We start from the raw sequence: 14085 nt of genomic DNA on the forward strand, positions 1-14085 counted from the left end.
TGACATGGAGCAGGAGGTCTGCCCACCAGCCAATCACACCAGCAAGGACAGCAGCTTTGCCTGTTCTATTTTGTTTTCACGGAAGAGTACATTTCACAGAACAGTAGCACCAGTCTTTGTGAACTGTTTCTCCACATTTTGAAAACCACAGCCATCTTTCTGCCTGGCCCACATTTGTTGAAAACTTTAATGGGTGGCCAGCATGGACGTAAATTACCCTGTCTCTAATCCATTTTCATCATCAAATCCAACAATGACTCATTATGGGTTGAAACGTTTATTCAGAACTGCTGAAAAAGTACAGCTAGTTGGACAGCTAGAGAGCCTTTTTCATTTCAATGGGAAATAAACACTGAATTCTGATGGTAACAGGCTACGTCCTGCCCTGAAAACAGGCATCACACACGTGTGATTTCAGGAAAACCTGAAGGCCTTATTCAGGTTAAAGTGAGCCAGAAATGTAACAGCTCAGAGGTGTGTGCAATTTTAGATTGAGTGAGGGTTCTCATTATAAGGTAAAAATAGAAATACCTAGAAAATATTATTGTGTTGTTCTGAGGTAAAGCGAAGAACAAGACTGTGTGACTTCAGTTTCTTCTGGAATCCTTTTGAGAGCTAGATGTTTGTGAAGTCCTAAGTAGAAAAATGATGAATGAAGATAAATGATTTGTGAAATTGTACACCATGTTGAAAAATAAACATTTTGCAAAAGAAAAGAAAAGAAATGAAAAAAAAAACAAGAAAAACTTCTGGGAAAGAAAGAAGTTGGAGTTGGAGTGCACAGAAGGAAAATAGCTTCACCTCTCTTCCCTATGCCCTCAACCACAACAGTGAAAGTAAACGAACTGTGCTGCAGATATTAGAATTATTTTAGAGCCTTCATATTGTATTTTCATCCCTCAAAAATGATCATTTTCCTCTTTCCCTTTTAGAATAAGTAAGAGTGGGATGCCTGAGTGGCTCAGTTGATTGAGCGTCTGACTTCGACTGAAGTCATGATCTCCCAGCTTGTGGTTTCCAGCCCCACATGGGGCTCTGTGCTGACAGCTCAGAGCCTGGAACCTGCTTCGGATTCTATGTCTCCCCCTCTCTCTCCCTCCCCTGCTCACACTCTGTCTCTCTTCCAAAATAAAAATAAAGACTTTTTAAAAAAAATTTTAGAATGAGTAAAAATATTTACACATGAAAATACTATTCTTGAAATTCCAGAAGAAAACGCAGTTCAAACCATCTTCAAATTCTTGCCAACTTTTCCTATTTTCCTTTTCGAAAAGAGCGCTGACCTCCCCTCTCCTAACTGACAACGGGGAAGGAACGTTTTCAAGAGATACATGGTAAATTAGCTTTGCTGCTCCACCTTCACCTTTGAACAAAGAGGTTTCTAATACTGAGGTGTCTGGTTGCTTTTTCTCATTCTTTGATGTTTCAAATAGGCCAGAAGGAAATCTAGGACAACTCCCTTCAGCCCCACCCCCACCCCCACCCAAATCCTGAGTTAATACAGCAGACGGTGTGGAAGGAGGCCATTCTTCATCTTTCATACCTGTAATTGTTTGCAGGGCACTGCACAGCCTTCAAGGGCTGACTGATAGGGTGTCCATTTAAGAACACATGCTGTCACAATCAGCTGGGAAGGAGAGAAGCCCAGAAAAGGCCTGTGATGACCTGTGGCCACTCAAAGTTCTCTCAGTCAGAACTACCAGATATGAGGGGCGCCTGGGTGGCGCAGTCGGTTAAGCATCCGACTTCAGCCAGGTCACGATCTCGCAGTCCGGGAGTTCGAGCCCCGCGTCAGGCTCTGGGCTGATGGCTCAGAGCCTGGAGCCTGTTTCCGATTCTGTGTCTCCCTCTCTCTCTGCCCCTCCCTCGTTCATGCTCTGTCTCTCTCTGTCCCAAAAATAAATAAAAACGTTAAAAAAAAAAATTAAAAAAAAAAAAAAAAAAAGAACTACCAGATATGAGAAGGAAGCCACACCCACATGTGCCAGAACCTTTGCTCTCTGTGTGAGACCTAACCAATAGGACTAATTAATTCTGCCTAAAGTAGAATTAGCCCCAGTAGTAGCTGAGCCTTAAAGAATGCTAAGGGTCAAATATTTACTTGATTGTGTCTTCATCATCAATGTGATAGAACTGGAGAAATACCTTTGAAAACTCTAAACACTGTTAATGATGAATAGAATAAGAATAATGCACCAATATTGCTTTCAGGACATGACTGTACAGGGGTTTAAGTGATGGCAGAGGCTAGTCGGATGGAAAAACAGAGGCTCAAATATCACAGTTACTTTCTTACTTTTTGAGGATTCTTAGGTGTATTTATTGCATATGGAAAAAAAATATGGAAAATCATAGATATAAGTAACATGATAGCCAAGACCAGTTCATGAGGATGAGCTCAGGTAAAAGGTGTTAGAGCCCATCTCCCTCCCCTCAAAGCAAAACTTTTCACTGCCCTTCCTGGCTCCATCTTCTCTCCCTTACAATCACCAGAACAATCAACCAATGTGCCACAGTAAACTTAATAAGATGTTGTTAACAGAGGAGAGAGCTTTTGGTACCTGTCTGTAGGAGTCTCATTTAGGGAGCTGACCCTTCTTCCTTGAGCCCTTGAGATGCCTGAGGTATGAAGGTCTAGTTAATTCGCATTGGAAAGCCTCTATCAGCATCCCATCACCAAGGATACTATGCAGAACCATGTGTGTGCACCTCAAAGGCCAGCATTGATTCATCAAAGATACGGCAAGCAGCAAGACTGCAGAGTCTCAACATAGAACATGATATAAGATAGGCTCTAGCAATACAGGATAGTCTAGGCCCTCCAAACCTGTTAAATAAAGAAACCAAAGGCATAATCCTTGGTAGGGGGGCAGAGGGATGTGGGATAAAAGAATGCAAGGCAAAGTATTGACTCAGATCTGAGTAAATTGACTGACCATTTCCATATTCTCTATCTCACCTCAAAACCTTGACATGATGTGGCTGGCTCTCTCTCTACTAAATGTTTGCTCACGGTGAATTCCCACCTTTCCCTTTATGTCCAACCCAATAACCGCTTAGCCTATAAGATTCATCGTGGTATTTCATTTCCCTTTGAAATTTATCTTTCTGGGAAGCTTAGGCAATGGTTATATTTGTTTCTAGTCTCCAAGTTAAAAGGAGGGGCACCTGGGTGGCTTAGATGGTTAAGCTTCCGACTTGGGCTCAGGTCATGATCTTGTGGTTTGTGAGTTGAGCCCCACGTCGGGCTCTATGCTGAAAGCTCAGAGCCTGGAGCCTGCTTCGGATTCTGTCTCCCTCTCTCTCTGCCCCTACTCTACTCACACTCTGTCTCTCTCTCTCTCTCTTTTTCTCAAAAATAAACATTAAAGAAATTTTTTTTTAAAAAAGGAGTCTTGGTCGTTAGGTGCTGAGCCTTACAAGTAGAATACAGGCGTGGTGATGGTAAAGGTATGGTAGCCCACCATCACTGTGGTCAAGACCTGGGCTTTCGACAGGAAGTACTCCTACCCTAGCCCCTCCCCCGCTGACTAGCAACATGATCTTAGGTCAAGCAAGTATTTAGTGCTCTAAGATTTTCTCACCTGGAAATTGGGGATAATAAAAGAAGTTACCATGTAGAGTAATGGTGAAGATAAAATGAAATAAGGAATATAAAGTGCTTACTACTATGCCTAGTAAATGATATACACTGTAACTATAAGCTATGATAAAAGTATCATTATTATTATCACCATTATCATTATAAACTCAATGTTTCATATACTTATAATACTCTACAAAGGAATAAAAGGTTTTACTTTTGGGCTTCCCACAGATTATTCATTTCATAAAAATTTACTACCTTTGGAGTCAGACTGAAATCTCCCAAATGAAAATTACAAAAATGGAAGCTGCACCAATGACAATAATTTTAAAGGAGTTCAGTTTTGCTCTTCGTAAGTTCGCAGGACAAGCAAAGATATGTAAACATGCATGTCTTTCTAAGTGGAAGTCCAGTTGGAAGAAGAAGGGATGCATTTGTAATAAGCATAATCCCCTCAAATACCTAGTAATGTGCTAAATCTTTAAAGCGATTTTGGATTTTAAAAGCAAATTATTCTCCAGAACAAGTTAAATGAGTTCTCAGTACTTGCCTCAAACTAAGAGTTTGCTTATATACCTATTACTTGCTTTCTTCTTAGAGATCACTTTTATTTAAATGGTCCGTTTCTATCTGGTACCCCCAAATACTAAAATACCAAGTGATGGAGTCTGACTATATTGCACTTTGTATTAAGTTAAATGTTTAAGAATGAATCTTCTTTCTAATGTCCTATATTTCATACTATCTCTTAAGTTACCTCAAATCAAGTTTGACACCTTCCTAAATTAATAACATTCTTTTTACAGAATTTGCTTTCCCTGTAATTGATTAAACTCTCAGTTGGTGAAATCACTTTATTTTATACTCATAAACTGTATTATACATTCTGAAAAAAATTTCAAAATTCTGATAAAAGTTCATAAATCTGAGGGCACATGTGAAGTAATGAGGATTCAAACTTACAAAGTTGTAGGGCGCCTGGGTGGCTCAGTCGGTTAAGCATCTGACTTCAGCTCAGGTCATGATCTCACGGTTTGTGAGATGGAGCCCTGTGTTGAGCTCTGTGCTGACAGCTCGGAGACTGGAGCCAGCTTTGGATTCTGTGTCTTCCTTTCTCTCTGCCCTTCCCCTGCACTCTCTCTCTCTCTCAAAAATAAATAAGCATTTTAAAAAATACAAAGCTGTAACAAAAATAGCAGGAAAAAACTTTTGCAATAGGCCTCGAAACCAGTATTTTTAAATCATTATCACAGTTATGATAGGGAAATATATTAAAATTTTACATTGCTATGATGATGTGGCTTTTATTCTATTCTAAAGATAGTGAAGATTGGACACTTACTTCTTATTATTTTGATATATTCTAAGCATAGTTTTGTTTTGTTTTTTTTTCAACGTTTTATTTATTTTTGGGACAGAGAGAGACAGAGCATGAACGGGGGAGGGGCAGAGAGAGAGGGAGACACAGAATCGGAAACAGGCTCCAGGCTCCGAGCCATCAGCCCAGAGCCCGACGCGGGGCTCGAACTCACGGACCGCGAGATCGCGACCTGGCCCAAGTCGGACGCTTAACCGACTGCGCCACCCAGGCGCCCCTATTTTGATATATTCTAACGGCTAAATAAATAGTGGGGGAACTTCATTGGTGGGGAGATGAAATTGAGAATGTTTAACTTGTTCATCAGCGGGAGAAGCTGACATTTGAATACAGGCGTGCCTCATTAATATGCTCCATACCCTCTAATTCACTTATGAAAAATTATCACAGGTATTACCTATGGGTTGTGAATATTTTCAAAGCACTAAGAAGTCTTAGTGCTTTGGATTAGAAGCCTTAAACTTAGACCAGACCTCCTGCTAATTTTATTTCTAAGGGCAAAAGACTCTAAAATCTTGCAAGGTTTCCAGGTCATTTTTAGAAAATTAAGTGATGTTACAAGATAGGTGTAACATTACATGGTGAATCAGGGAATCAAGACCCTGAGTTCTAGACTCTGCTTTTAATTATTTGACTTTACACAGCGTACCTGAACTTGCAAAACAAAAGAGTTGGACCTTATCCTAAGATACCACCCAGTGCTATGGGGTGTTTCAATGGGGACTGCACCTAATTATTATTAACAGAATTGTTCAGGCTATACCACAGCACAAATTAAATTGCACTTTATGCAATATAAAAAGCACCAAGATCACATTATGTCCCTACAAATAATTATGTGCGGCTAAAATCTGACATAGGTTGGTGCTATGGGTTGAACTGTGTTCCCTCAAAATTTGTGTGTTTAAGTTCTACCCCCAGTACCTCAGAATGTGACTATATTTGGAGAAAGGGCCTTCAAAGAGGTAATTAAGGTTAAGTGAGATCATTAGGGTAGGCCCCAATCCAATGTGCTGGAGTTGTTTGTGTTGTTTTTTTTTTTTAATTTTTTCAAATGTTTATTTATGTTTGAGAGAGAGAGAGCGCACACACGCGTGCACAAGTGGGGGAGGGGCAGAGAGAGAGGGAGACACAGAATCCGAAGCAGGCTCCAGGCTCTGAGCTGTTAGCCCAGAGCCCCATGTGGGGCTCGAACCCAGGAACCATGAGATCATGACCTGAGCCGAAGTTGAACATTTAACCAACTGAGCCATTCAGGAGCCTCTTCTTTTTTTTTTTTTTTTCTTTAACTTAAAACAAAACAAAAAAAAAGTTTTATTATTTATTTTTGAGAGCAAAAGAGAGAGCCAGTGGAGGGAGGGGCAGAGAGAGAGAGGGAGACAGAGGATCCAAAGCAGGATTTGCACTGAGCACAGAACCTGACGTGGGGCTCAAATTCATGAACCTTGAGATCATGACCTGAGCTGAAGTCCGTCACTTAACCGACTGAGCCCCCCAGGTGCCCCCACAATGTGCTGGTGTTCTTTTGGTCACAGGTACATAGGAAAGACTGTGTGAAGACACAGCAAGAAGACTTCAAACTCAGGAGAGGGGCCCCAGAAGAAACAACTGTGCTAACACCTTGATCTCAGACTTGTAGACTCCAGCACTGTGAGAAAACGTCTATTGTCTGGGATACCGGGTCTGCGGTACTTTGTTACAGTAGCCCTAAGAGACTACTACAGCCCACTCTTCTGGCTCTTCTGCATAGCAGCTGCACAAAGGATTCTAATGTCTATAAATATAAACACTAGGTATAAAAGGGACATTAGGTATCTAACGAAATATGAAGACCTGGGACCTTGCCAGAGGTCACACTTCTTAAACACTAAAGAAGTCTTTCTTGGGATGGCATGTTCTGTTCCACACACAAGCCCTGTAGTGAGTGTCCCAGGGAGAATCTCAGCCTACGCTTGCTCCAGCCACAGCAGTGCTCTGCAAGGAGAAATTAAAAATAGAAACTGTATCTACCAGCCTAAGAGTATCAAAGACACACAAAAGGCAAATCCTCTCAATAGCCTCTCAAGAAAAGTGAAACTATGTTCACAGGGAGTGGAAGACCTTCTGTCTATAGTCACCAACTATGCCTTAGAGCCAGAGGGACTGGGCTGTCTGGAAACTTAATTCTTTGATGAACTAATTACATTTCTATGATTTTCCCCCTTACATGGCAGCTTCATTCTCCTTGGGACAGTAGCATTAATTAAGGCAAATAAACCCTGCACAGGAGGCTTCTCATCTCTCCCTCCTTTGAATTCCCATTGCATTGTGTTTATACTTCTTAGGGCCCTTATTAAATTCTGCCCTGTAGTAGGGTAATTTGTACTCTTCTCTTATCTGAGCAGGAAGCAAAGACTTTGTTAATTCCTTACCATAACTTACCTCTATACTCAGCTCGGAGATTGCACTCAATTAATACTCAGTAATATTCATTAAACAGAATTGAACTAAATTACCATTCAATAAACCCCTGAAGTGCTATTTTGCACTTTAGGTCATAGGTAAATACATTCATCAGGAGGAGACTTCATTGGGAGGACTGGAGTTCACTCGGAGAAAGTCATGAGAGATGAGTTTGGAGAGATTAAGCAGACACGGAGCCCCTTATAATTGAACAAACTTGGATTTTATCCTAGGGCCGATGGGATGAATTTAAAGCAGGGGAGCAACAGTTTCATATTTGCATTTTTAAAGAAAAATCAGTCTGGATGCCAGTTGGAAAACGAATTACAGAGAGTCATGACTCAGGCCTAGAGTTGAAGGTGGGGGTGAGTTAGAGAACAGCCAGAGGTGTCTGAGTTTTGCAGTCTTTGTCATTGAGACACTAGTGGAATCATTGCCAAACCAACCAAACAAAGTACAGCTGGGCAAGGGTCAAGAAGGTGAGATGGCAACTTGGATTTTTAAATTTTTTTATTGCGGTATTAAGCATAACAACTCAAGTATGTAAAATACTTTATTTTGAAATGCCCAGCTTGATATAGATATACATATGTATATACTAATGCAACGTCTACCCAGGTCAAGACAGAGAACACTTCTAATACCTCATGCCCCTTCCTAATCAGTGACATATTCACTAAAAGAGGAAAATTAGTCATTTTACAGAGAAAATGTGAAAGATGCCACCTTAACCTAGCTATCAAAGTTAACACCATCAAAATGAGACAAATTGGCAGCACACGTTTCATGATATGATGCACCGCAAAGGGCAAAGATGGCAGCAAATTCTTTGACACTTTTCCCATAGAGAGGTGTGGACTATGTGTGTCCTCTACCCTTGGATCAAGGCAGGCTCTGTGACTGCTCTGACAAATAGAATAAAGGAGTCATGTTCTGACAATCCGCTTTCTTTGTCCTGCAACATTTGCTTTTGGAACCCAGCCATTTGCTGCAGCTACAACAAGCTCATCCCACATGCAGCGCTTGCCTATGGATGTTGCCATCCGGTTTTAGCTGAACTTTCACCTAACAACCTGCGTCAGCTGCCATGTGAGTGGGCCATCTTGGACGCTTCAGATGACACCAGCCCCGGCCATGTCTCTACATGAGAACCCAGGGCAGAAACACCCAGCTAAGCTCCAACAATCCACAAAACCATGAGAGACAATAACAAACTGTTGTTTTGAGCTGCTAGATTTTGAGATGGTTTGCTGTGGAGCAAAAACAACAGATAACTGAAATAGCAGCCAACATTGTGAAACTGTAAGCTGTGTAAAACTTCACCTTCCCTGCTGCATCCCCCAGCTTCTAGAATAGTAACTGGCACACCGTAGATAGATTGATAAGTGTTTGTGGTGAATGAACAATTAGCAATATTATTGATGTAATTACTGACTGATTCAAATGACTTGAAAAGCCACTTTTAAAAAACTATTAAGCAGGGACACCTGGGTGGCTCAGTCGGTTAAGCGTCCAACTCTTGATTTTGGCTCAGGTCCTGTTCTCACGGTTCAAGTTTGAGCCCCACGTTGGGTTCTGTGTTGACAGCATGGAGCCTTCTTGGTCCTCTGTCTTCCTCTCTCTCTGCTCTTCCCCAGTTGCTCTCTCTATAGCTCTTTCAAAATAAGTAACAGTACACTGAAAAAAAAAATAACCATTAAGCAAAGTTTAAATGTCTTCTTTTGGCTTAATAAATGACTTGAGCAAGTAGAGAACATTAAAAAAAAATCATACTATTAATCTCATATCTACATTCAGAACTGGGTCATACATTTGACCTACCTAAAAGCGGGTCTCTTAAAAAATAGAATGTGTCAACCTAAATATTTAAAGGTCTCATTAAGGATGCTGTTTTGAGGCTTTATAATCTTTTACATCTAGTCCTTCAAAAAATCTTTTATCTTACCTTTTGCTATTCCTCCAGAAGCACCAGGGCCAGCAATAAAGGGAAAAGATGCAACAAAAAAATAACCTAAGAGGAGAAAAGGTACTCATTTTGCTTTGATGATGTATTTCTGGGATTCTTATAAAGCAAAAAATAGTTTCCCATTCTCTCATCCCCTCTCTCTCTCTCTCTCTGCCTCTCTCGCTCTTCCTCCACTTTCCCTCTTTCCCTTCCTTTCACTGCTTTCTTTCTAGAAGACAAACTTTAAGTGGTTTTTCCATTTCTAAGCTTCTTATCTGAACTAATAGAATCAGTTATGGACCAGCACTGGCATACAGAAATGATTGAATAATGAATGGATGATGGCCTAAGGAACGATGAATAGAGTTAATGAGAATTGAATATTCTATGCAAGGGTTTTCCTATACCAATAATAATCTATATAATAAGTAGGAGCCCATTTGTATTGTCTTTTATTTGGGTAATTAAAAAGCAGCATCTGTTTATATGCTCATCAATCCATATAAAGACAGGTGAGATTATAATGTCATATATTGAAAAAATAAAAAAAATAAAATTTAAATATCATACAAAAACATACTGTTGTGTAGTGATCATCACTGAAAAATGAAAGGGAGTTATAGATCATTCTAAAATTAAAGTAATAATCCTCATTACATAACTCAATTATTGGACGATTTGTATTATGCTTACCTCAAAATGCAGTAAGACATTTAAAGAAAAATTTGGCTCTAAATGGAATTTTTACTACCAAACATACATGTATTAGATTTAATCAATATTTACCTTTCTGAAATAAGAGAAAGGCCTGAGGCTTATTTTAGAAATAAATAAAACTATTGTTTATTTGTTTCCTCAGTGGCCCCCTCTGTTTCCAGCTGTGGCTGTCCGTAATCAATCTTTCACTTCACATAGGTCTTTTTATTCGTTTACTTGCTTTGGAGCCATACTCAGAGTATATCCCCAGTCAGGTGGCATTGTTGTGGTTTTCCTCTTTCAAAAGTAGATGAACTCTTCCAAAGGTTATATTCTCTCATGCAACCAAGAAATCTTCCTGCTCAAGACTGTACACTGCTATTTCCTTTCATTTCAGGCATTCCTACTCAACCCCCAAGTACTGGCTTATCCCATTTTGACTAAATTCTTGTTCCAAAATTATTCATCTTTCTAATGACCTACCTGTTGCTTTTTTTTCCCCACAGGAAGCAAGGAGGAAGCAATTTTGGTATCACCAACTATATACTTCACATCAACACACTAAAAAATTACAGAGCATCGTGTCTGTTCAGGATACTGTTTTTTTAACTGGTGAGCTCCTCTTCTACCATTCTCCTCACAGGTATTCCTGAGACATAGTTCTGTTGGAGCACAGACAATGGCAAAGAAAGACCATGGAATTAGTGACCCAAATGCTCTGCTTTGGTTTTTATATAGCGATTTAGATCTAAGTGCTTCTGATATTTCATCATTTCTCCTAACGAGTAATTCAGGCCTATTTCTTCCTAAAGCAGAAGATATGGAATATTCAGATAAACAAATGGATAGATATTCCTTCTAAGTATTTAATGGATCGGTCTTTGTCAGGACAAGTAAGATAGAGTAGCTACTATAAAGATGGCTACTTAAGATGCATAAAACTATTTTAACCCTTTATGTGTGCTCATTTCTTATATATTTTCAACTTGTACCCGACAAACTGTCTTAAAGCACTGCCCCAATTCAGGGTGCTTCGAACTGCTTCAGTTCTATACGTTCAGTGATGGGTACCCAGTTATGGGTACAGAAGCTTCCTAATCACTAATTGTCCAGGGCTCTACCCTCCTCTTTTTGGGATTATGGATGTTTTAAGGGTGTGGAGTAGATATGGAGGGAATGCCCATGTACAAGCATTAGTTGGGGCCAATCAGAGCCCTCTGGCACAGATAGGGGTCATTGGTGAGATGGCCTTTAAGACCTCCATTAACGCCTTTTGTGGTTAGGATGACTATACATCCTAGTTTACCTAAGATATTCTAGTTTATGCTATTGTCCCTATTGTTCTAATGTAATTGGTGCCCTTTTCACTCTCAAGTGTCCCAGTTTGGGCAATAAATTATATGGTAACCCTGTTTATCACAGAGCTTTACCGAATGTACCTACTTTGGCAGCTTTTGTTTTATGGGCTCTCTGGACCTGTTCTCCTCCCCACCCTATGATTAAACTTCCAGCCTCCTCTCCTGACTAACCCCAAGTCTTTTCATCCCCAGGAATCCTTTCCCTCCTCCCTTTTTCATACCTGGAAAGCTTCTCTCCTTCAAAGCCACCCTCTATCTCCTGTTCCTTCATTTTTTTTTTCACAATAAACTTTAGACCCAGACACTGCAACTATTTTATCTCCACAGATGGTCAGCACACACTGGACATTAAATATTTTTTAATGCTGCCATACTAGTCATTAAATATTTTTTTAAAACACCCCCCCCCCCCCATCTAGAAGCCATCAACAAAGGCATCTTTCAGACTTACTAAACCAGTCTATCATAGCAGAGAGGGCCCAGACAGGTTTCTCATATACGGTGGGCACTGAGTAGTCCTGCACCTTGAATGCCATCACTTAATTCTTACAATCCCAAAGAGGCAACACAGTAAAACATTTAGGAGCACAAGATTTTGAAAATAATCTACTACTAAGGTTTAAATCCAGGTTCCAACACTTACTAATCTTTGAAAAGTTATTTTAGATCTCTGTGCTTCAATTTCCTCTGTAAAATATGATAAACAGTACTTCTCTTCCTGCCTATGGTAAATATCAAGCAAGTTAGTAAATGTAAAGCACCGAGATCAGTGCCTAGCACAGTCACTGCTTTTAAGATATTATCGGCTAGTGGTGATGCTGAGATCTACACCCAGGTTTTCTAAATCTAAACTCCATGCTTTCTGTGACACCACTACCACTCAAATGCTCTCCCACATATAACAAAAAGCAGTACGAGGCCAATGAAAGATATGGAAGTACTTTATTTTGTGACACCATATAACAGCCAGATTTACATACGTCTAACCACAGTGTGTAGTAGATCTGAATAGGGAAGATGGCTCAGAAATAGCAGTATTTGTAATTCAAGTATTGACCTTTCTTTGATAAAGGAAAACAGTTTTGTGGACGGATTGATTTTGAAATGCAATTTTATACAGTTGTTTTCTGAAAAGAACACTTTTGAACCAAATATAAACAAGGTACAGTTTATTCACGTAATGAACCTGCAGTTGAAAACAAGCTTAAAATTTCCCATCTCAGCCCATTTTTCTCTTTTCAGCACTGCAAATGCTTCCTTCCGTCATCATGCTGAATTCCTCAGCATCTTCCATACCATTCCCAAGGGAATCCCTGGGAAGTAGTGCATGTCTGTATTCCTTCAGAAGGACACAGATAACCTGGAATTTTTCTTACCACATTTCCAATATTCCTGTAACTTACACTTCCTGCTCTTTTGAAATATGCTTCTTTTTGGCCCACCAGAAAAAACATAACACTAGGACTCTGAAAACCTAGATTTTGGACATGGCTATGTCATAAACTAGAGAATAAGCCTAAATAGGTCATGAAACCTCCCCAGCTCTCTGTTCTTAATTGCAAAAAACAAGTCCTATTTGTCCAGTCCTTTATTGTTATTTATGTTCACGGTAATCATTAGAGTTAAATAAGGCAGCATTTTGTTCATTGTTTAGAGAAAATTCAGTCTCCAAGAGGCTACACAATCTACCCAAGATCCCACGGGTGGTAATATGACAGAGCTAAACTTACATAACCTCACTCAAGACCCTAGTGCCAATACACACCGTACTCATAAGTTAGTTCAATTGACGAAGCAGCAATTTCCCAGGTCCCTTCCAATAATCACATTTCACGCTTCTTGCAATTTTTTCTCTCTTCCTTCAACCAGCATTTAAATGAGAAAACATACATATAATTCATCACCAAATTTCATTTACCATGGTTCTTTGATTTAACCATTGTTCACAATTTTCTTGTTATTTCTCTATTAAATCCAGAGAAGTTACTTTTCCAGACAGCTCTCACGACTGCCTGCTTCTCTGAAAGCTTCTGGATTTACCCGTTTGTCAAAACAGAGACTGCTAAAATTTCATAAATATCAATTCCTTTTTATAATTTTAAGAAGTTATTCCATACATAAAACCAATTCAAAACAAGAGAAGTCCTCACTGTTATTCCCTATAATAATAAAAATGTACTTTCTATTGATTTTGTGTCCACTTTCCTGTCTGCTTTCATTTGGGAAATACTGTTATCCTACCTCACTGTCAAGTCTCCCTTACCCTAACAATATAGTCACAAAAGGTAGGAAAACTCTTACTTTCACAATTCCATAGGAAGAATAAATTAATCACCTAAATTGGATGGCAAAACTTTGAATGTTAAATGAGGGAGATACAGGATATTTCCCAAGAGATCATATGATCAATTTAAAAGCTGATGATATGATGTGCTAAAATTACACGTTAACTTTTTTATTTATAATAAATGTATACATGTGATTAGTCCTGCTGATATTACACACGAACATATGCCTAAACCGAATTAAACTTTACAAGAAAACAAAATTCATTCTACCAGCAATCCTGAAAATTCAGCAGAGCTCAATAAATAGTATGCTCTCCCAAGGAGGGAGCTTTAAACATTCAGTAATTTGAAACTAAATGAGAAACTAAACAGGGCATGGGTTTGGGGAATAC

General features: G+C 39.5%; 1 long non-coding RNA gene across 2 annotated transcripts in view; it reads left to right on the forward strand.

Annotated features, from left to right (window-relative positions):
* Positions 1–11004, forward strand: part of LOC147581100 (uncharacterized) — a 55330-nt gene extending 44326 nt beyond the window's left edge. For both annotated transcript variants that reach the window (XR_015251409.1, XR_015251410.1), the window contains exons 3-4: positions 9370–9432; positions 10554–11004. This is a non-coding gene — a long non-coding RNA (uncharacterized LOC147581100). The remainder of the gene's footprint in view (positions 1–9369; positions 9433–10553) is intronic.
* The last annotated feature ends 3081 nt before the right edge of the window (positions 11005–14085 follow it).

The sequence above is a fragment of the Puma concolor genome, chromosome B2 (assembly GCF_028749965.1).
Source record: "Puma concolor isolate L17-30 chromosome B2, mPumCon1.1.hap2, whole genome shotgun sequence".
In the NCBI taxonomy this organism is placed as follows: Eukaryota; Metazoa; Chordata; class Mammalia; order Carnivora; family Felidae; genus Puma; species Puma concolor.